Genomic DNA, 22691 nt, shown 5'->3' with positions numbered 1-22691 from the left:
ACATTCCTTTTCTGTGCCCTACTGGGGAATTTGCTAGGGAACGTGGAGACTGAGAGGCCCAAGATGAGAGAGAGAACAGAATTAGTGGACTTACGTGGCCAGCCGAATGCAGCAGACAGAAATGTCACATATAGTCTCTACAGCCTCCAGGTCTACTGGAACCTCCATTCCAAACTCCATGCTCGGAAGTAACTCAGTTGTGTTCATTTGCTTTGGTCTGAAACTGGGCATGATGGAAATACTTTGGAAAATCTCTCTTTACTTGGTGCCAATTTGTAATCCACTACTGCCAAAACTAAGTACATAGCTCTTCCCGCTTCTCTACAGTGACGGCAGAAGAGTCACCTGAGGGAATTAGTGGAAGCTCAGTGGTTGGGACCTTTAATGCCAGATCAGACAAAGCACCAGGGAATATAGACAATATATAGGAGGGATGATGTTTGCAGTGTTGTTGTGGGTATGTCGGTCCCAGGATATTAGAGAGACAAGCTGGATGAGGTAATATCTTTTACTGGACCAGCATTTGGTGGTGAGAGAGACAAGCTTACGAGCTCCACAGAGCAAGATCAAAAGCTTGTCTCTTTTCCCAGTGGTAGGGATGATGTCAGTCAGATTTCTGAGTGCAGGGACCCAGGGCTGCACTCCCGTCCCAGGCCCATCATCCCTGGGAGTCAGTGGGAACTGACCTGAGGATGGTGTTCAGGGTTGGAGCCAGGATCTGACCCGGTTAGAATAGAAATGAGTTTACAATGTATGGACCTGTAGGAAAAGCCACATGAAATGGGCTGTTTTGCCATTGTGACCAATGGGAGCAGGACTAGCCCCATGGTTTCCCTTTCTCTCCTCTCCCTAGTATGAGATTGTAAGCCACTGGCCTTCTGTTAAGACAGCACCTCCTCCCCTAGCCCTGACCACTGGAAATGCAGGGAAGCTCTCCTCCCTCCCCTCTCCAGTCCGCAGGCAGCAGCTCGGAGAACTTGGTTTCCCACAGCCCGAGCTGGCCTGGGGGTTTGTAGGGAGGAAACCAGGATGCATTGCTGCGTTATCCCTTGGGAGGGCATGGGGCCCAGGAGATAGCGACCGGTCCAGTCAGCGGGAGTTAAGAAGTCCATGGCAGTTTTGCTTGTGAGGCACTTGCAGTGCTGGGGGTTGTACCACTGCCCAGAGCCAGGAGAGGACAGGCCGCTGCCAAAGAAGGGCTTGCAGAAATTGTGTCCTAATAATAATATGAAACCGGCTGACTGTCCAGCCCGGAGAGAACCTAACAAGCTGACTCCCTTTATTTAAATAGGCTGGGAACTCTGGGGTTTATGCAGATTGGCAGGTCTTGGGGGCCCGTGACCGAAACCTTGAGGGAATCGTCCAGCAACCCTGGCCAAGTCTGTCCAGTTCCGAGGCAGAAACACCTTTGAGGGCTGCTGGGCTGTGTGCACTTCAAGACCCCCCTGCTGGGATTAGAACACAGATACAGAACATAAGGGACGGCCACAGTGACCATCTGGCCCAGGATCCTGTCTTCTGACAGTGACCGGTGCCAGATGCTTCAGAGAGACAGGGCTGTTATCGAGTGATCCATCCCCTGTTGTCCAGTCCCAACTTCTGTCAGTCAGAGGCTAGGGACACCCAGAGCATGGGGTTGCATCTCTGCCCATCTTGGCCACTGACGGACTTATCCACCATGAACTTATCTAATTTGTTTTTGAACCCAGTTATAACTTTGGCCCCAGAAGAGGTGATTTGTGTTTGGCCCTGCAGAGAGGGCCCAGTCCAAGGCACAAGCCGGAGATGCTAGAACCCCACTAGTAATGGGCAAGTCTCAAGGGAAGGGATGACTCAGTCGAGTTTTGGGCTGGGTATAAGGTGAACATGCACTGGCTCTAACACCCTCTGCTTTCCACCTCTGGCAGCTCCTTTTGAGATCCCCAGAAACCCTTCATGTTTAGTTGAGGAGGAATCTAATGGGGCTGGATTATAAATTAAATAGAACCTCCTCCCACACTCTATTTACACGAAGGCAGTGAGAAGAGGGGGCAGGGATTCAGAGCTGAGACTGGTTCTCTCTCCCCGATTCGTGTCTCAGTGGTGACCCCATGCTGTAGGGCCCAGCCTCTTGGAGCCCTGGGGGCTGGGCAGCGCCACACTGTCCCCAAAGCAAGTCAGCATCCTGGCTTAAGGAGCCCTCACACCCCACCTCTGAGGTGTCTGAGTACATTTTACAGCAGGGCAAACCCAAGCTCTAGGAGGGAAGGTGATCACCCAAGGTTACAGAGTGCAGCAGCAGCCAGCGAGGGGGCTGGGGGGACGACGGAGCCCAGGCTTCGCGACTCCCGAACCATGTCCAAGACTCTGGGCTCCACACCTGCTATGAGCTGCACCGGCACAGGCCTGGGTCTGTGTGTGTGAAAACAGCCTTGGAACACCGTGCCTTGCGTAGAACTGGACATGCCTGAAGGGATGGATATTGCCACACGGTGAGGTGCTCCCGGAGCTCGGAGACAGCCCCAGCCCTTCCTCCACGAGATACTCCCGCCAATTCACAGACACACTGGCTTCCATGGGGGGAGGAAGTGCGGACGTTAACCTTGGCTGTAGATTTTGCTGCAGAGGGCTTTTAATGAAGCTGAACCCCATCTCTGAAGAAAGCCTGATGGGGGCAGCTCTGGGGAACAGCACTATTGTACTACAGGAGACAAGGCCTTTGTGTTTCAACGCTGCTTTAGAAAGGCCTCAGCCACTCCAGCGCTTTGCTTTCAGAAGGAGCCGTGTCCATGATTTGCCTAATAAATACCCACCATTGAATGAGGGATTTGAACCTAGTGCCAGGTTTGTTCCAGCCCCCTTTCGTGTCCGTCTATGGGCACAGCTCGGGGCCTTGTCAGGAGGGGAGTCCTTGTTCCTTGTCAGCACCAGAAGATTATTTTCAAGGTTTAAAAATAGGCTCTCAAATGCTGCCCAGTGTTTGGGGGCTGATACAAACAAATGCTGCAGGGATGAGAGTGCAGGGACATTGCTGCGGGGGCGAACGTCCAGAAGGTCCTGGAGGAAACTGGCCAGAAGCATACTGGGACACATTGCCAGGAGGGTAATTTGATGCAGCTCCAGGGCCGGTCGCCTTGCCGATCTACACCAGCTGAAGATCCAGCCCATTATCGGAGTCAGGAGACTCCCAATATGTGCCAAAAATAGCCGTGCTTGAGCATTCCCAGTGAAATCCACACTATCGTCCCACTTAGCCATTGCAGCTTTGAACTACTATTCTGCAGTCAGTCCACTCCGAACACCATCCTCGGATGTGAAGGTCATGCTGGGATAGTTTTGTCGTAGGTTCATGTAGTTAGAGCAAAAGGCCAGGACTCCTGGGTCCTACTACTGATTTATCTCTCAGGTGTGCTGCAAGACTTACTTTGTCTCCAAGGGGTGCTTAATTCATTATCTCTTATTATTTATCTGTATGTTTTTATGATAATTATTCTCTGACCCAAGCCTTGATCCTGTCTGGTCTGGGAATGTTGTAATATTCGTTGGTTTTGTTTAAAGCATTATGTATGTCAAATAAATGATGCATTCTGCTCCTTAGTTCTAGTCCCTTTGAGCTAGGTGTCAGCACCACGAGCAGTAGCTCTCTGCTGTTCAAACGGCTAAAATAGAACCGCTCAAACTGAAAATATGGAGAAGATGCCAATAATAAAATATTTAAGTTGGGCTTCCCATGTTCTCAATGAAACTAACGTTTCTAGCTTCTTTCATGTAGCAATAATCGCTGACAATTGATTTCCTGTCCCCAGCTCTTTGGGAAGGCATGGCATTCGTTACTATAACATACAGTATTGCATGCTTTAATATCTGACTTTAGGCCTTGCAGTCAGGATGCAGTATATTCAAGCCCACTGTATGTGGGTTAAGTTTAATAAACTCTATGCCAGATTGGTGGCATTGATTGGTAACAATGATTGTAAACCAGTGTGCATTTTACTGTACAGAAGTTATTAAATACTTTTAGTTGGGAGTTCGGTCTTACGTCCTGTAGGGTTTATAATCCTGCACAGCATCAAGAATGGCAGGCAGCAACAGCTCTTATTTACAAATCTGATATGTTTCTTTGGCTTTGTATTTAGAACCTCGGGCTTATGACGTTTCAGTATCCCTCAGTCTTTCTGCAGCAGTGTTATTTTTTCATTTTAGACTTGATCCTATTCTCATTCTAGCCAATGGCAAAACTCCCAGAGGAGGATGGGACTTCTCTTCTTCAAGGAATTCATTGTTTTAGGACCAGTTCCTTCAGCCTGAGGTTTGCTGATTTGAGCCCTTAAATGGTTACTTAATCTTACTGTGTTTCTTTTTTGGTGAAGGCAAGTTCGCCAAAATATTGACCCTTCTGCACTGATGCATGAAGAATACGCCATTTTGCACAATCCCTGCTGTCAGTAAAATACCCTTTTTATTATGACTTTCCTAGCTGTGTCTAAGTTTTCTGCATTTATTCCAAAATTGATATGTATGGCAGGACACTGCAGGCTTTTACTTATTGCATCCCTTAAAAATTGCAAGATAAGCTCAAGATAAACTCTGCACCAGATACTGTGTCACTGCATAAGAGACCGAGTTTGTGGAATTCATAAGTGCACAGAATTTATATATTTTCATGAGCTGTGTTATCTGATAAATTTTCCTTTTTTATTTAAAGGGTTTTTATTAAGTTAAAAAATATGAGCCGAACCATGGCAGGACTTCGTCAAAAGTCTTGCCACTCTCACACTTGTAAACATCTTGACTGCATTTAGCATCCACGTGGCCCAATGCTGTACTTTCTCTGGCTTCGCTCTAGTTTTCCTCAAGAAAGGTGACTTGTTTTGGCACTTGATACCACTGTCTAATCATTTCCTTATAAGCTCACAATATCCCAAAACATGATATACCTCTCTTGATTTAAGCCAAGCTCCTATGGGCTCTCTTTACTGCTAGTGCACACTGGACCATGTTGGATCATAGGGTTGTACCAAGTTTACTCCAGTGTTTGATATGTCATTGCATAAAACAATGTTAAATCAATAAAGTTTGAGAGTTAGAACTGTACAAAAGTCAGATGTCTGCCTTGGATGAACACACTGTGGCTTTTCAGTACGTCACTAGGCAACAGGGGTAACTGGATGAAATTCTCTGGCCTGTGCTGTGCAGAAGGTCAGACTGAAGAGCTCATGGTCCTTTGAGGCATTGTAATCTGTGAATCTATGTTGTGACGTTGCACCCCATAATGCTTTATGGAAATGTGCTTATGAAAGTAAATATGACATAACTGGAATATGTTTTATGCTTGATATGCCATGTAACATATCTCTGCAAAGGTTATGATCTACTGGATATATTCATCCAATTTGTATGCATGTATCATTATTGTTTCCGAAGTTATGAATATTGGCTATGTACTTGTTTAATTTTAAGACGCTTCAGTGATAGTAAGCTGCTGGTAATAGCTCACCTTACCTGATCACTCTTGTTACAGTGTGTATGGTAACACCCATTGTTTCATGTTCTCTGTGTATATAAATATCCCCACTGTATTTTCCACTGAATGCATCCAATGAAGTGAGCTGTAGCTCACGAAAGCTTATGTTCAAATAAATTGGTTAGTCTCTAAGGTGCCACAAGTACTCCTTTTCTTTTTGCAGATACAGACTAACACAGCTGCTATTCTGAAACCTTCAGTGAAGCAGTTGGTCAACTTCCTGAGAAAAGACTATTCTCAGTAAGTGCCCAATAAAGAAACACTTAAGCTAACAATGAACTTGGAGATGCCAGTCCACATCTGAGCTTTCCCAGGAATGTGGCCTGGCTGGTAAGGAACTCAGCCATGCATGGACATGTAACTTGCCCATGTGACTCCAAAACTCCATCTTGGAGCTGAATTCTGGATAGGAGAGAGGAGGGGGTCTCCACCCACAAGAGAAAGTCTATTTAAGCCCCTGGGAGACCCCTCCATTTTGTCTTCAGCTGGCTCAAGAGATAGCCTCTCCACCCCCAAGGAATACCTGAAAGAAACTGGAACAAAGGACAGTAACCACAGGGGTGTGAGTGATTGCTGGACCCAGACTAGAAGGAGCCTAGTCTGCAAAAGAAGCTTACTGGACCATCTCTGAGGATGAGATTTCATCTGTAATCATTTTCTTACTATATTACATTTAGACTTGCATGTTTTATTTTATTTTGTTTGGTAATTTACTTTGTTCTGTCTGTTACTTGGAACCACTTAAATCCTACTTTTTGTATTTAATAAAATAACTTTTTACTTATTAATTAACCCAGAGTAGGTATTAATACTGGGGGGGGGGGGGAGCAAACAGCTGTGCATATCTCTCTATCAGTGTTATAGAGGGCGAACAATTTATGAGTTTATCCTGTATAAGTTTTATACAGGGTAAAATGGATTTATTTGGGGTTTGGACCCCATTGAGAGCTGGGCATCAGAGTGTTGGAGACAGGAACACTTCTTAAGCTGTTTTCAGTTAAGCCTGCAGCTTTTAGGGGACGTGGTTCAGACCTGGGTCTGTGTTTGCAGCAGGCAAGCATGTCTGGCTCAAACAAGGCAAGTTTCTGGAGTCCCAAGCTGGCAGGGAAAATGGGCTCAGAGGTAGTCTCAACACATCAGATGGCAGTCCCAAGGTGGTTTCTGTGATCCAACCCAATATGTCACACATTATTTACCTAATAAATTGTAAAGTAATGCAAAGGGACTGACTTCTTCCTGGTACTGTATGTCTCTGGCTAAGCACAACTGGACCTGCTCAGTATGTCGATGGGGGATCCCAAACAAAAATTCAGGTCCTGCAGGAAGTTGTCTTGGTAATCAGTAATGTATGCTCTTCATAGAAGACTAGGGTTGGAAGAGTCCTCAGGAGGTCATCTAGTCCACCCCCCTGCTCTTCTCTGGCCAATACCACATTGCAATGGAAGGAGTGGCTTTGGTGATGCTGTAGGGAGCTCTCTTCCTTCAGAGCAAGTCTAACAGGAACAGTCCTGAAGCAGGTTTGAATTAGGATGCAGCAGTCCAGTCTGCCTTAGAAGAGGCCACAGTATATGAGCAGACAGATTTCTAGAGTGTGCGTGCATCTCATGCAGCGTCACTTTAAGGTCTGAATTCCATGCTCAGGGACACCTCGTTCTGAATTCTTCTCTTCTGTGCACACGTGCAGCAGACAATCATTGGCAGTGTGCAGCAGCTCACCTGTGATTCAGACAAAAAGCCAGGCAGTCCCTTCTGCCATTCTCTGCTTTGCTGTCAAGCTAAAGGCTGATTGTTCTCTAAGGCGGATTAGGATCCCATGTGTTCATTGGTTTGGAAAACTTCATGCAAATATATAACTGCTAATTTAAATGGGATGGCCTTGATGAATATTCATAACTCCTCTTTGCAAGTACATCATTCCCACTATTGCAGATTTGTTATTAATAAACATTTCTAGGGCAACATAAGTGTGCCTGGTGCTTTATATTGCTTCAGAAAGCCACACTCCTTGTCCCAGGGAGCTTACTATCTAAGACAGGCAAGGCAGCGCAGGGCCGCCGTTGTGGGGGGCGGGTCTGGAGAGAGATCAAAGGCAAGAGACAGATGTAGAGGAAGGATCTGTGCAGAGATGCACCAGGTGTCAGAGAGATTAAGTGTGAGAGGGTGGTGAGACATGCCTGAAGAAAAGATACCAGAGACATGGGATGGGGCAAGGAGGCAAAACTGAGTGGAAGAGAGATTTGGGAGTCATTAGCACATCGATGGGAGCTGCTGAGGATGCAGAAACAGAGAGACGAGATGGAGATGTTGACAGAGCTCCGGGGTCTGCCAGCAGCTCAGGGAGAAAGTAGGATGAGGAGCCATAAGAGGAGATGATGAAGGAGCACTCAGCAAGAAAGGAGGGGGAGGAACCAGGAGGGCACAGAGAGAGGAAGTGACGCGGAGGAGTTCAGAGTGATCAGCATTGTCAAAAGCTGCCGAGAGATCAAGAAAAAAGAGTATGGAGAAGTTTTCCGTTCACTTAACTAGGTTGCTAGTTACCATGGTGAAGCTGCTCGAGTGAAGTGCAGAAGGCAGAAACCAAATGAAGGGGGACCGAGGAGAGAGATGGAGAAAAGGAGCTCAGGCCAGTTTGCACAGACAAAGATGGTAGAGAGACCAAAGGGCTGGAGGGAGGTGGGTGACAGAAGGGGAGGCATGTGGGGGTACACCTGTCAATCGACATGTTAGCGCAATGAACAGCCAGTGCCAGGTTCCTGTGTATTGAATAAGCCACTGGATGCTGGACATTGTTTGCTAGGTGAATTTCCAGTCCCAAGCCTGAGTCCCTTAGAGCTGTAGTAACTGACCATGTGTCTAATGAAAACTATAAAACCATTTGCTTTTAGAGACCTGTCGGCAGTATGATCTGTTCTGCCAATGTCTCCCAGGTGGTCTGCTTCAGAGCGATCCAGCAGCAAGTGGTTTCCAAACATCACCTTCCCCCTGGGCATTCAGCACTGTTAAGGGCTTAATTTGTACAAAAAGAGATGCCAGGGCTCAAACAATTTTTTTACTTCCATAACTGATGCAGCAAACCCAGAGGTGCCGGGGCTCAGCCCTGACAAGCCCTGGCACAAATTAAGCACTGAGCACAGGAGGCTAACACTATGATTTACACAGCACCTAAGTGTCTTAGGAGCATAGGTCTCATTGACTTTCACTGGGACTTGTGCTCCTAAAACACTTAGACACTTTTTGAAAATCCCACCCTGCAGTTTCCCACATCTTGGAATACTGGGGAAATCCCAGCAGACTGGAAGAGGGCTTACATTGTGCCAGTATTCAGCAAGGGCCAGTGGGATGACCCAGGTGACGACAGATCAGTTAGTCTGACATAAGTCACAAGCAGAGCAATGGAAAAGCTGATACCTGGGTCAATTGATGGGGAATTAAAGCGTTGGAATATAATTAATGCCACTCAACATGGTTTTAGTGGCAACAAGTGTTACCAAACAAACCTGCTTTCATTCTTTGAGACAATTTCAGGTTTGGATGAAAAAGGTAAGTGTGTAGATATTTTAGACTTAGACTTTTGCAATGTGTTTGATTTAGTACCACATGACATTCTGATTTAAAAAGTGGCATATATAATATCAGCAAAGAGCACACATTAAATGGATTAAGAACTGGCTAATTGGCAGATCTCTAAAAGTAATCATCAATGGGGAAACATCATTGAATGGGGTGTTATTAGGATTCACAGAGTGGAAGACCCAATGCTGTTCCGCATTTTCTTCAGTGATCAGGAACTAAATATAAAATCACTGCTGATTAAATATTGTGGATGACACAAAGACTGGCAGAGTGGTAAATGATGACAGGGAGAACGCCGCCATATGCAGCAATCCGGATCACCTGGTAACTGGGTCCGTTCCAACAAAATGCATTTTAATACAGTCAAATGCAGAGTTAGACATCTAGGAACAAAGAGTGCAGGCCAGATCTACAGAATGGGGGACTGTATCCTGGGAAGCAGTGGATCTGATAAGGATCTAGGGATTATAGTGGACAAGTCACTCAACATGAGCTTCCAGTGTGATGCTGTGGCAAAAAGGGTAATACAACCCTTGGATGTACAGACAAAAGAGGTGGGAATACCTCTGTATATGTCATTGGTGAGACAGATACTGGAATACTCTGTCCTGGTGTCCACATTTTACAAAGAATGTTGAAAAATTGGAGAGGGCACAGAAAAGAGCCACAAAAGTGATTGGCGGGCTGAAAAAAATGCCTCCTTAAAGAGCTCAAGCTGTGGAGTTTATCAAAAAGAGCGGTGACTTGATTACAGTGTGTCAGAACCTTCTCAGTCAGAGAATACTGAGTTCTAAAGGATCTTTCATCTAGTGGAGAAAGATGGAACAAGAACCAATGGCTGGAAGCTGAAGCCAGACAAATTACACTGGAAATTAGGCACAGTTTTTATCGGTGAGGGTGACTGACCACTGGAACAAACTACCAAGAGAAGTGGTGGATTCTCCCACACTTGATGTCTTCAGATCCGGACTTGATGCCATTCTGGAAGATGCATTAGCCAGACACAAGTCACTGGGCTCAACACAGGGGTAACTGTATGAAATCCAATGGTCTGTGATCTAGAGACAGTCAGACTAGAGCAGTGGTTCTCAACCAGGGATACACGTACCTCTGGGGGTACGCAGAGGTCTTCCAAGGGGTACATCAACTTACCTAGACATTTGCCTAGTTTTACAACAGGCTACATAAAAAGCACTAGCATGGTCAGTACAAACTAACACTTCATACAATGACTGGTTTACACTGCTCCACACAGTATACACTGAAATGTAAGTACAAGATTTATATTCCCATTGATGTATTTTATAATTGTGTGGCAAAACGAGAAAGTCAGCCATTTGTCAGTAACAGGGTGCTGTGACACTATCGTATTTTTATGTCTGATTTTGTGAGTAATTTTTAAATATGGTGAAATTTGGGGGTACACAAGACAAATCAGACTCCAAAAAGGGGTACAGTGGTCTGGGAAGGTTGAATGCCACCCAGGTTTTCAGCACTGACAACAGCAAAATGCAGAGTAGGTTCAGTTAGGAGGATGATCTTCATAGATTCATAAAGGAGAGACGGGACCAGTAGATCATCTAATCCAGTGGCTAAGCTAGAGTCAGGAACACAGGAACTGCCAGACTGGGTTAAAGCCAGGGTCTAGCTAGTCCAATATCCTGGCTCCAACAGTGACCAGCAGCAGCTACTCAGGGGAAGGTGTGAGAACCTCACAGCAGTAGGTGTTGGATAATCTGCTCCCACATAGGTCTTATCCTGCTCTCTCCTTGGAGATGACCAAAGGCTGCCTTCCAAAGCATGCCAGACAACATTTCCCCTTGAAAGCATACTACGTTCAGATGAATCATGTCCATTTCTGGTTCAAAGCACTGCTTTGCCACTGCCTCTTTCTCTTCCATGATTATTGGGTTTTGTGTCTTGGAGACCAGGTTTAAAGGGCTGTGTCCAACAATAATTCTCGTCACCCAGGTTACGAGAACACTGCTCACCTTGAATCCAAAGCCGATAAATGATACATCACATTGACTGGTACGGCTGCAAGTTAGGCACCCTTGTTATTACCCAGAAGCACTCTACAAGTGCAGGAGATGTTTTTAAGGTTCCATTTTTCATTCCTGGCCATCCACAGATTGAATATATCTCAGGGTTTCAGCCTGACACAATGGTGCAGCCAGCTTCATTACCTTCAAGAGAATGACTGGAGTTATTTATTCCAGAAAATACATTAGCAAGGTAAAGAGAGCTCAGCTTCTATGAAATCTCTCCATGGTTTTAAAAAAGGTAATTTAGCATCTGTCATGAAGCAAATTACTTAGAGATGGCGCTCCTGCAAAGGCTGAGATATCCTCTTATTAAGCCAAAGGGAGCTAGGAGGGGCTCCTTATCCATTTCAGCCACCATGTTTCAAAAAGGTAGTGACTTCTTTTACACACAACGAACCCCTACCAGTCTAATTGCAGCATTGAGCTCATCAGGTGGGAGGCTTCCCAGCCCAGCCAATTCCATTGTCAATTCCGTCCTAGCATTAGAATTCACAGGCCAGGTTTTGCCTTAACTGCTCATCAGGTGTTGCACCCACAGACCAAGATCTTTTCAAAGCAACTCGTGACTTGGGGTGTCCAACCTGAGACACCCCAAAGGGGCCTGTCTCTCAGAGCGCAGGTGCTCAGCAGTTTCTGAAAAACAGCCCCTTGAAGGTGTCTCAAACCGGGCACCCAAAACCTGCAGCCTCTGAAATCACTTATCACTTTTGAAAATCTTGATCACAGTGTCTTATGGAGTGACTAAAAGCTTGTCTGAGGAATAGCAGGGAAGGGGGTAAGGCAGGGCCAAAGGAGACAGCAGTACTCCAGGGGGGTGGCAAGAGAATGAAATGGTTTCTCCCAGGAGAACGGACTCCAATCGGGGAGGCAGCTTTCCCTGAGAGCCCGAGGCGAAGGGCTTAGTCCTGTATGAACCATAGCAGCATATGATGCTCTGAGCCAGCAAAGGCTGCTCTCCCCAGCATCCCCTCCTGAGAACAGACTGTGTGCAGTAGGGGTGGCTGTGTCCTGACAGCTGTTGTGGGTCTTGACTGTGATGTGCCAAACACAGCACTGCTTGTGGGGAGCAGGACTTGTTTGGGAGTCCAGGCAGAATGGCCTGCTCCTCTAGGAGCTGGGGCTTAGGCATGAGAGGCAAACACATAGCCTCTTCAAGGGTTGGCTCCGTCGGCGGGAGGGCTGGTCTCCAGACAGAGCCATCACAGGGTACAAATCAGGTCGGTTAGATGTGTACCTGCCTCCTGATGTGCAGGTGTTGTCAGGTCCGTGGCTGCTTGAGTGACTATGGCTGTGAGTATCCGCCTGTGAGAATCCGCTCCCATAAAACCAGAACTCTGCCTGTCAGATCTGCCCTCATTCCACAGGAGAGGGGATGAATAAGCCCAGCAAGTCTCTTTTTCCATGTAATGTGCAGACAGCAAAAGAGTTTGCTTGAAACGTGAGCTGTATTTTTGGGGATGATCTTCAGTGTCTGGTTAGCGCTGGCTGTACCTGCCAGCACCACCCCTCGCCCTTCTGGACTGCAAGATGCCGGCCGGTCACTGGCCTGTCTCCGAGCCGACACTAGCCAGCCTGCAGCACTGGGCACAGATCCCCCAGGCAAAAGCTGAGACCATTGGATTCATTTTCACTTGTGACCCAGGAGAGATTTGAACTGGGTCACCAGCCATTCCAAGCCGGTACATTCACATAGGGTGCCCCCCTGCCCCCGAGGTCAAGCTTAGCCAGTGTCTGGTACATGGGCAGGGATTAGTTGGATGGGGAGTTTTGTGGCTTGGACTCTGCAGTGGAAGCATCAGGGCTCTGCCCCCATAACACCGTTTTTCTCCAAAATGAATAATTACATTGTTGAGTGTTTTGTTTGATCACAAAATTCTTTTTATGAAGACAATCCCCAGCCTTGTCTGCCTCCCTGACGCTCAGTGACTGCATGTCTTTCAGGCTTTGATAACTTCATTGATTCACTCATAAGCACTTGACAACAAAGCCAATATTTTGTTTGTAGATTGTCTGCAACCTCCCTACTTCCTCCCCCAGACACAAAGCCACTTTAGCAGTCTTCAGGCCTGACCATTTCTTCCTGCAAAGGGTACCTCTCAATGGTTTTAATTTGGAATTGGAAAACCAAAACAATTCTCCTTTCCAGTAAGCGTGACCTGCCTGGCCCCCACTGCCATGCATTCAAACACAGGCCTGCGGCTTGCCTGGATTCATGCCCTTTGCAAGGTTGATAGTTTTGTTTAACCAGCAATCTCTGGCTGCACGCTCAGGAAGTCATCTGTATGGACCATTTTAGTGATGGCAGTCCCTGTAGAACCATAGCATTACAAGGCTACAATTCTATTTAGTACCAGACATTTTCAGCAAAATAACAACATTTCACTTGTGGAAGATTATTATTAAAGCTTCCTCTAACCTCACGCTGCACAATGTGTCACTATGATTAGACGCTGATAATAAACCAAGCCGCATTCACTAAGTGCTGCTATATAAACGGCTCTTCTGAAATAACAGTACTTTAGCCCTCCAGCACCTATTTAAAGTCCTATTAAAAGGGATCTGTCAAGATTTGGAAGCCCAAAATTTGCCCTGCCTTATTTAATGCAGCTGAGTACGCGCTTCAAACCATCCTTTCTATCGGGTTTTTCTCAAAATAAATGCTTAGGGCTCTTAAAACATCACTACTAGCATCCCAGTGCCCAGGGGACACCTATACCATTATAGGCCCATGTGTGCATCCCAGGGCTCATGGGCTAACCCTACAAAAACAGGCCACTTTTCACATGACAGAAGAAACATTATTTTGCTAAGAAAACAGATCCAGGCACCAGTCTGTCAATGAAGAGTTATAAACAGGGGAGAGAAACGTGAGGTAACATTAGGGCTGGTTCTCGGACCCTGTGCCTCTGGGAAAGGCAGCCCCTCGCTGCAAGTAGCTGCGCGCTTCGGCTGGGCCCACAGGAAGGGTCTGTTCTTACGATGCATGTAATGGCAGCAGGCCTCCGGGGTCTGGGAATCTCCACAGTTGCCTGTTAGAGGGAGACAGAGCAGGGTGTGAGTCAGACATGAGACTGGGGATTGTTCAAAGCAGCACAAGTGGGCAGCCTGGAGAGCACACGTGTGCAGGCTCCGGCAGCTGCTGGAGCGTGTGTGTGATGGGAAATATAAAGCAAGCTGACAGGAATTTAGTCAATGTACTGAAAACACAAACCGTCTACTAAGGAAATCTCTCTCTCTAGCCAATGTAAATCTTTATGCCGAGTTTACCGTTTACTGTTAACCATTAACCTTTCTCCTCTGCCTGCTTCCCAGACACTGGGGAGGTTCGGGAATGAGGCTTTCAGGAAACGTTTGTGTCGGGAGAAGGATTTGGGAACAGGGTTTAAATAGATACAAGCGCCAAGTCATAGTCTCCTGCTGTTGCACATTAACCCCAGAACGTGGGTGCACACCCCGGAGGGGTGACATATCTCCCACTCACTTCTTGGAACAACAGACCTGGCAGTTGCAGATGGTGGGGTGACTTGACCCCAGACAGAGATTTCCTCTCCCACATTCGCTGTTGGCCTGGATGGAGCATGCACCATTTTCATTAGATGCACGGTCTTACCTCCCTGGGCAAGTTCATGGTGCTTGGCCAGCACTGCAGACACCATCAGGGCAACACAGCCTTCTCCCATAACCCACTGATGAGAACCGGTGTGCCAGGGCAGCAACTCCAGTGCCTCTGGGGACGTCTGGCATTAAACAGTGATCCCTGCGTTGGCCCCTGAAATGCAATCAGTGCGAAGTGGCATATTGTCAGAGGACTTTTTTGGCCACATACAAAGGATGTTTCAGAGGGAGAAACGACCCTCATGGAATGAGGCTGAGTGGGCTGGGGCATTGGTTTCCCACACTGAATACAGAAATGCATGCAACCAGAAGGGTCTCTTCCCACAAATAATACTGAGCAGTTGCAATAATAATAAATGATTGTAGTTAGGGTGTCACGTGCCCCCTCAGACACATACACACACTGAGCAGACAACGTTTGGGAAGGAAACGCAGTGGGGATTGCCTGATGGAATAATGCTCTTCCATACCCACGCTACCTAACCTCTGGAGATGGCAGCTTATATGCAGGGGTCACTGGCTGCTGGAGCCACATAAGCTCAGATCTAGGGGTCTGTTCTTGGCCCCCACCCCTCTGTTCCAGCCTATCCTGATGAGCACAGACCCCACCTCTACAGGGTGCATTGAGTGTAACAGCTTGCAGTGCCACGACTGACAATCCAGACCCCCCCACACACACACACTCACACACTTGGTGCACCCTCAGGGCACCATGTAGGCAAGTGGTCTCATGGGCCTGGCAAACACCCTGTGAAGGGGTGAAATTCATCCTTTGTACTCAGCTGTTTAGGGGGCTTTGAAAGCAAGGATGTAGCTTACCTGATAGCCGGGCCTTAATGAGATCCTTTGGGGACTGGCTTTCTCCAGCCAGGGGAAGAGAGAGAAGGACAATGTCTTTTTAAGTAAGACTTTGTGTTGTTTTCCGGTGGCTGGGAGTTTTGCGGGCGAGTGGGAACTAATGGCTCGCTGGATTCCATTCCCAGCTAAGGCAGAGAGTGTTGACTGGAGAACATGGAGGGAGAGCCAGGAATTCGCTCTGTTGCTAACTCACCATGGGGAAAGTCACATCCCCACTCTGTTCCGCAGACTCGCCCTCTGTACAACGGGGAGTGTAACATGTCCCAGACCCATGGGGTGCTGGGAAGCCAAATTCAAATGGGTTGTGAAGTGCTGGGAGCTCCTAGGCTGACAAGCCCTAGCAAGGGAAACATTTGAACTTTCAGTTTATGCTTCCAAAGCTGGCACCTCTGTGCTGCCGAAGGGAAGTGTCGTGACGCAGCCCAGTTAATGACGCCGGCAGCCTGGTGACGTTGGAGGGCTGCGTTGCCCATCAGCATAACACACTGTTATTAAGCAATGTTTCAGACTCGCTCCGTGGTGTGCTGCCCTGCGAGGCTCAGTATCTCCCTGCCGCTCTGATCCGATTGTGAATGCCACAAAAGCTGTTTCCTGCTGCAGCTAATCACTCTACAAACCAGCGCACCTCGTGTAATTGTTCGCTGAATGACACGAGCACGCTTAATGACAATTCGATTTTTTTTTTACTCTAAAGAGAAATCCTGTACAGCCACCGTTCTGGGCCAAGATAAAGTGCAATGATCTGGATGAGGTTGTTGCTGAAGCTGGAACTCAGGGATCTGGCTATACGTGAAGAGGAAAAACGTGTTAGAGCAGGTGTTTCTCAACCTTGGGGTGCTGCCGACTCCCTTTGGACTTAAAAAAACTCATCAGCTCAGGGCTCAGGCTTCAGCCCCACATGGCTCAGGGCTTCAGCCCTACACGGCTTGCGGCTGAAACATGTAAAATAGCTTCTCGGGGCCCTCTGTGGCATTGAACCCCAGGCAATTGCCCTGCTTCCTACCCCCGCTTAATGCTGGCCCTGTTTGCGACTAGGGTGAGCAGATAGCAAGTGTGAAAAAGCGGGACAGGGGGTGGGGGGTAATAGGCACCTGTATAAGAAAAAGCCCCAAATATCGGTACTGTCCCTATAAAATCAGGACATCTGGTCACCCTATTTTTGACCTCCCTAAACCCGTCCCACGACCCCTCTGGGGGTTGAGAAACGCTGAGTTAGAGGCGTCTGAGAGAGTGGAAGGGGGTGGAAAGGATTTCTAGAGGTGGAGGGTGTGGGTGTCAGTTTGTAACAAGGGGCCAAATTTATCCCTGATGTAACTCCCCAGTGGTCATTGGAGTTACACCAGAAATCACTTTAGCCCACAGCCCACTTAGGTCAGAGTGAGATAACTGCGGGAGCTGAATAAGCTAAAGGCGTGTTTAGCTCGTGCTGCTCGGCAGCCAGGCGCAGGAGCGGTATCCTCCTCGCTCTTTCCCTCTGGGCTGGCTATGGAGGCTTCTGCCGGCGGATTTTTCCCTCTTCTGGCCCCAAAAGTTTTACAAAACTTTTCTGTAAAGCTTAAGCTTGAAAAATCGTTATGAAAGCACGTGGGCTGGAGACAGCGGCTCAGGGCAGGAAGGTCTGGGTTTGCTCCTACATGACTGGACAGACCTGAGGCAGCCTGGTTATCATTATCTTCAGTCCCTTTTAGCTCAATAAAAATGTGAATAATATCTATTAAACGTGACTTTGCATAGAAGTGAGCTCAGGACCAAGACTGGGAATGCTAAATACCCCAGGCTCCAGACTGGTTTGGATTCAATGAAAACAAAGCAATTGCCATTCAGAACAAACGTCTAGCATTTCGAACATCATGAACCTATCTAGCCCCACCTCCAAACGCGTGTTTTCATCTTCACTGCCCAAGCTCCTGTCTGCAAAAGTCCAGGACTAGAGGATCTCCTGGTGTATGGTATGGGATAGTGTGAACAGGGTCTGAGAGCAAACCCAGCAGATCCTGAGCTGATGGAGCCTTAGCCAACTCCAGTGAAGTTAATTTACTTTCCCCTATTAGTCCAGGGCTGCATCTGACCCTTGGACGTTACCTTCATTTTGTAGGAATCTTCCTTCAAGGTGGTGAAAGTAGGAGCTATCTGATCTTCTCATTTAGCTACAGCACTGCTTTGGTCAAGAGTTTTTTGGACCTACCTGTTCCTCTTCTAGGAAATATTCCTCAGCATCCATTCAGAAAGAGGCCATATTCTAACGGAATTGTGGCCAATGCCTGTGACAGGCAATAAACCAACCTCTGTTCACGAGGAACACAACAGCAAATGTCTACTTGTGAGTATCTGTACGAATAATTGTCTCCAGCTGATATCCCAGTGTGACATCACCCACAGCACGGCTCAGAAGCACAGTGCTGACTTTCAGAAAACCAGACTGGAACGTTGCCAGCCACCACATATCTTTAATATGCCCAAAAAACAAATGTAGCCCCTGAGGAACAGGGCACCACTCCAATGGGCCTTCCCAAGATGCTGAGCTTAGCAAACAAAAGGCTGACAATTCCTGCTTGCTGCAAGCTTCTGAATGTGATGACACCCGGATCTGATGTGAGCTGAATGAGTTAACAGGACTGGAGAGATTTAAAATGTAAGCGGCCCCCCAACAACCCAGATGTGCATAAGGCTGGGAATGCCAAAGGCGCTGAAGGGCGGTTGAATTTCAGCACAGGGTGCTGCTGACAATTTACCTTTGCTTCAATACCCCCACTGAAAACCACATTTCATGTATTTCAAGAACTTATAGAATTTGTCTAGCAAGAAGAAAACGATTCCCCTTAATTTACATGACTAGACGCTAATTGCACATGACAAAAGTCACCTAGAGGGCCCCTAGGCAGGGGTATTTTAAAAAATGAGCTAGGAAATGCTGACGTTCTCTTGACTCCTTGCAGTGCAGATGTAGAGGGGGACTGAGCACTGGACTGGGGCTCAGGAGACCTGGATTCACTTCCTGACTCAACCACAGACTCCCTGTGTGCCCTTGGCCAAATCATTTAATCTGCCTGGTGGCTTGTATCCCCCTCTGTCCCATGGGGCTAGCAGTGCCCCACCTCCCAGGGGTGCCATGAGGACAACATCCAGTCATGACTGTGAGGTGCTCAGATACTATGGTGATGAGGGCCGTGCAGGTACCTAGCTAGCTCTCCCTGGCAACGCAGGTCTCTAGTGCACATCGGTGGCACTTCCTGAGAGGGTCGTTCGAAAGCTGGTTTAGAGTTTGCAGCCAGAATTCAGGTATCTCTTATCTCCATACACATTGTTGCCATTATTTTATGAAACATACACAAGGACTGCCTCCCCCCCACCGCAGGCCATCTGTCACACCGGCCTCTGCCTGTCCTGGGAGCCCCACTGCCAGCAAGTGAGGGAACAAGGCTGGCATGGAGGGACTCTGCTGCCGGTGAGATGCCAAGTCCCGAGCTGTGCAGCCGCTCCTAGGAGATGACATTAAATAGGGGGCTGAATGTGTCTCTAAGAGGCAGCTCCAAGCAGCAGTATAAAAGGACACTGAAGGCACTAGAGGAGAAATGCAGGGAGGTGGAATATTACCCGCGTTTACAAACTTGCTAAGGGTATTGCCCTTCCAGAAGGTGCCATGCAGCCCTGGATGACCACAAGGGGTCAGGATCTTACCTATATGACTCATCTGTAATACAGCCCTCCCCAGGAGAACGGCTCCCCCTCCCCACAATCTACAGCAGCTACTTGTGGGATTCACAGGGAAGAAAGTCGTATGTTGGATCACCAAGCCCACTTCCTGCGGCACGAGGTGATCTCCAAGCCAAGTCTGACCAATGCCTGGGCACGCGGAATGTGTGCATTGAAATGGGTCTCAGCACCAGGCAGCTGCAGCTTGCCACATTAATACCTCTAGCGCAAAGGGATTGACTTTTTAGAAGAAGATGCATGTTAAAGAAAAAGCTTTTGCAATGACTCACTGAGATGTGTGTGTCTGGGATAAAGTAGGCTACAAACTGCCCCAACCTTGTTTCGCTGGCCTGCTGTTTTCTAAGTGAACTTAGAGGGATCCCTGGGTTTGCTTTGTAATTGGATAGCATTTCATTTCCTGAGCTTGTCTGGGGAGCAGGCTAAGCGCTGATCCAAGGAGGATTGGGAGCCAGTGTGAAATGCCCACAAGCTTTATCTTGGCAGCAAGTTAAAAATAACAGAATGCAAGTGGCTGCGTGTGACTGCTTCTCCGTGTGCATCTAACTCATGGAGTGAGTTTGGCAACCGTGAGTTAGGAACTGCTGCCTGGAATCACGGCCTGGGAGCTTCAGACCCTGAATGAACTTTGAATGGGTTTGCGAGTTTGAGCTCTAAGCCCTGTTAAAGATGAAGTGGTTGGGGCTTTTCATCTTTTCTTTTCTTTTTAAATTTAAAAGCATTTAACAGTGACTTTATTGCTGCTGAACTGAGCTGGGTTAAGAGCCCTGATGGCAGACGTCCTCTTTTCAGCCACAGGACACCAGCAGTGCAAGCTTCTTTCCTCCTTCCACGCCACCACACCAATGGGTCCTGCTGCAGAGCGACCTCCTCTCTGGGAGAGAGGGGAAGGGAGGCCCAGTACTACAGTGCTAGCCTGGGACTTGCAAGCAGACTTGCTGTGTGTGACTTTGGACCAGTCATGTCATCTCTCTGTGCCTCAGCTCACCATCTGTCCAATGGGGACGTTCAGTTACAAGAGTGATGGGGGCAGGTAAGAACTGCAGAGAGAGATGTTAGTCCTTGGCTTTTTTTGCCATCAAGGGCAAGAAGTGTGCTGGTGATTTTTGGTAATGTGGACACCTGGCCAGTAGAAACTAGATGGAGACCCATAAACCCCACTATCAACTTGGGGTTTATCTAAACTGGGCTAATGTGTGTTTCTGCATTTCTGCTGTTTGTCCCTGGTAAAGGGCACAGTGGATGGGAGCAAGTATCAAGGATAATCCATGACTTTTTTCTCCTGTATCATTTTGCAAGATATAAACCACAATCCTACCATTTCTGCCCAGCCATCCCTGCAGTTTTTCAGTGGCCCCAGTTTATAGATCACATTGTGACTTCATCCTCCACTCCCCCGGCTTCGGCTCATCTCCTGCAGGCCTGAGCACGGTTCCATGATATGCTGCCTCTCCAGGGGCTTCTGCAAAGGCTTTGGCTAACACAGAACTGCTGTCTCTGGAAGTATCACTTTCGGGAGTTTGCATAGATGCCGGCCAAACCCCTCTCAGCCTCTGTGATCAGTGTTAGCATCTCCAAATACAGTGAAACTCTAGCAAATTAATTTCTAAATATTTTTGCTGACTACAGACTGGTGGTGGTTTCAGCCCTTGCATTTCAAATGAGTTTACTGAATTCCTGCCTATTTGCAGAGTGATCTTTACAGGCAGCATCAGATGGTTGGGGATCAAATATGAGGCTGAAAGCACGGTGAGGGTTTTACACTCGCTTTGCAACTCAGGTTGTTTATTTCAAATGCTTCAGGCACAACACAAATTGCAGCCAGTTCCGACAAGTCCTGGAAGAAGCCCATTGCTATTAGCATAGATTGTCTATGGCCCTTTAATAAACAGGCTGCTGGGGTGGCAGTTTCAGGTTTGTAACGAGGAAGAAGATCGAAGGCAGCAATTCCGCTTCATGGAAAAAGAAATGGAAAATTGCTGGTTTCCAGGCACCAGCAAGGTGCGTTTGTCTCAGTTACCACAACGATGGGAAAACATCCAGTTTCAGGTTTGTCTCTCCAAGTCTTTACTGGGCCTGTTCGGTTGGACTCTCTTTGGCATCCTAACAAATCACCCTGCCCTTGATGGCTGGGCAGAGAACAGACACCAGGGGAAGCTGGAAAGGTTCAGACAAATGACCCAACTGGTGCCTGCAGCTTGGGGTGACCTGGGGATGCTGACGTCAAACATTCCCCTCCAAGGCTGGAACGTCTGTGAAAGGGACGAGGACTGATCAGGGTCTCTGTTACTATGGCAACCCCATTGGCAGGTGAACTAGTAATTAAAAGGACACACACCTGTCAAGAGAAGACGCTCACCCAGGGAACCCAGCATGTCCACTGCTTCAAAGCCAGGCCTGCACATTGGCTTGCTGAGCCCTTTCCGACTCAGTAACCGAGAGATGACCGTGAAATCGGACAATCAGCAGGGTGGCATTGGCGTGGCATGCCCAGAAATCACAGAGCGAACATGGAAGGCAGTGGACAATGCTAGGAATGAGCAGAGCAGCTGTAGCTATAATGAAACCAAACCAGTTTTGAAGCCTCTTTGTTCTCCTTTGTCTAGAGTTCACATGGGACCCGATCATGCAGGCCTTTACTTGTGAGAGCAATCCTTGTTCACATGAATCTGGGCTACACACATGAGTGGGGGTTGTAGGAATGGCCCGTAGTTTCCAAGGGAGCTGTGCACTCTGTTGGGAGTTATACATTCAAATCAAGGAGATCAGACTTCTCAGACATACAGGTGATCACAAGACTGTACAGCTCATCCAGTTGTAGGGCCTGCCCTTGTAAGGTGCTGATCACCTGCAGGAGAGGTGCTGAGTTCCCTGAACTCCAGTCCCCTGCAGAATCAGCCCTGCACCCCTTAAAATATTCCTTCAGGTAGCAAAGCTCAGCTAGACAATCCTACAGAGTCACTTAAATGCTATCCTTGTTTCTCTCCCAGAGATCAAATGCATCCTGGGTACAAGCTCACAACACAAGCAAGTGTTTGGCTGCTCCAAATACCCGTGTTTACTGCTCAGTGACCCTGAATATTATGGATCTAGTTATGCCCTTAGTAACACATATTTCTCCCAGGGCTGTATCCATATCCGAAGGCAGAGTGCTCCCCAGAAATATCAGCCCATCAGTCTTAGAGCGACGACAGCTGCTAGGAAAATAATAGCCTGGCAAATCAGCACATTGTAAAATAGGGCCTGGCTTGCCAAGGCTACCGTGGATTTAATTAAAGCCAATGGAGAAAAACAATAGGATGGGACAAATGATGACCGCAATGAATAAAACACATGGGACACATAATGAGGAGTCTGTCCCTGCCAAATCAACCCCCAGCCAATGA

At 47.6% G+C, this 22691-nt stretch overlaps 1 long non-coding RNA gene across 1 annotated transcript; it reads right to left on the bottom strand.

Annotated features, from left to right (window-relative positions):
• Positions 1-11605: 11605 nt before the first annotated feature.
• On the bottom strand, positions 11606-16654 carry LOC122463041. The gene is made up of 3 exons (XR_006286004.1): positions 15556-16654; positions 14732-14890; positions 11606-14150 (listed from the first exon to the last, which is right to left on the bottom strand). It is a non-coding gene; the product is annotated as an uncharacterized LOC122463041 (long non-coding RNA).
• Between the last annotated feature and the right edge of the window lie 6037 nt (positions 16655-22691).

Source organism: Chelonia mydas, chromosome 15 (genome assembly GCF_015237465.2).
Source record: "Chelonia mydas isolate rCheMyd1 chromosome 15, rCheMyd1.pri.v2, whole genome shotgun sequence".
NCBI lineage: Eukaryota > Metazoa > Chordata > Testudines > Cheloniidae > Chelonia > Chelonia mydas.
The sequence above is the reverse complement of the archived record's forward strand: the minus strand, read 5'-3'. Positions and strand labels throughout refer to the sequence as shown.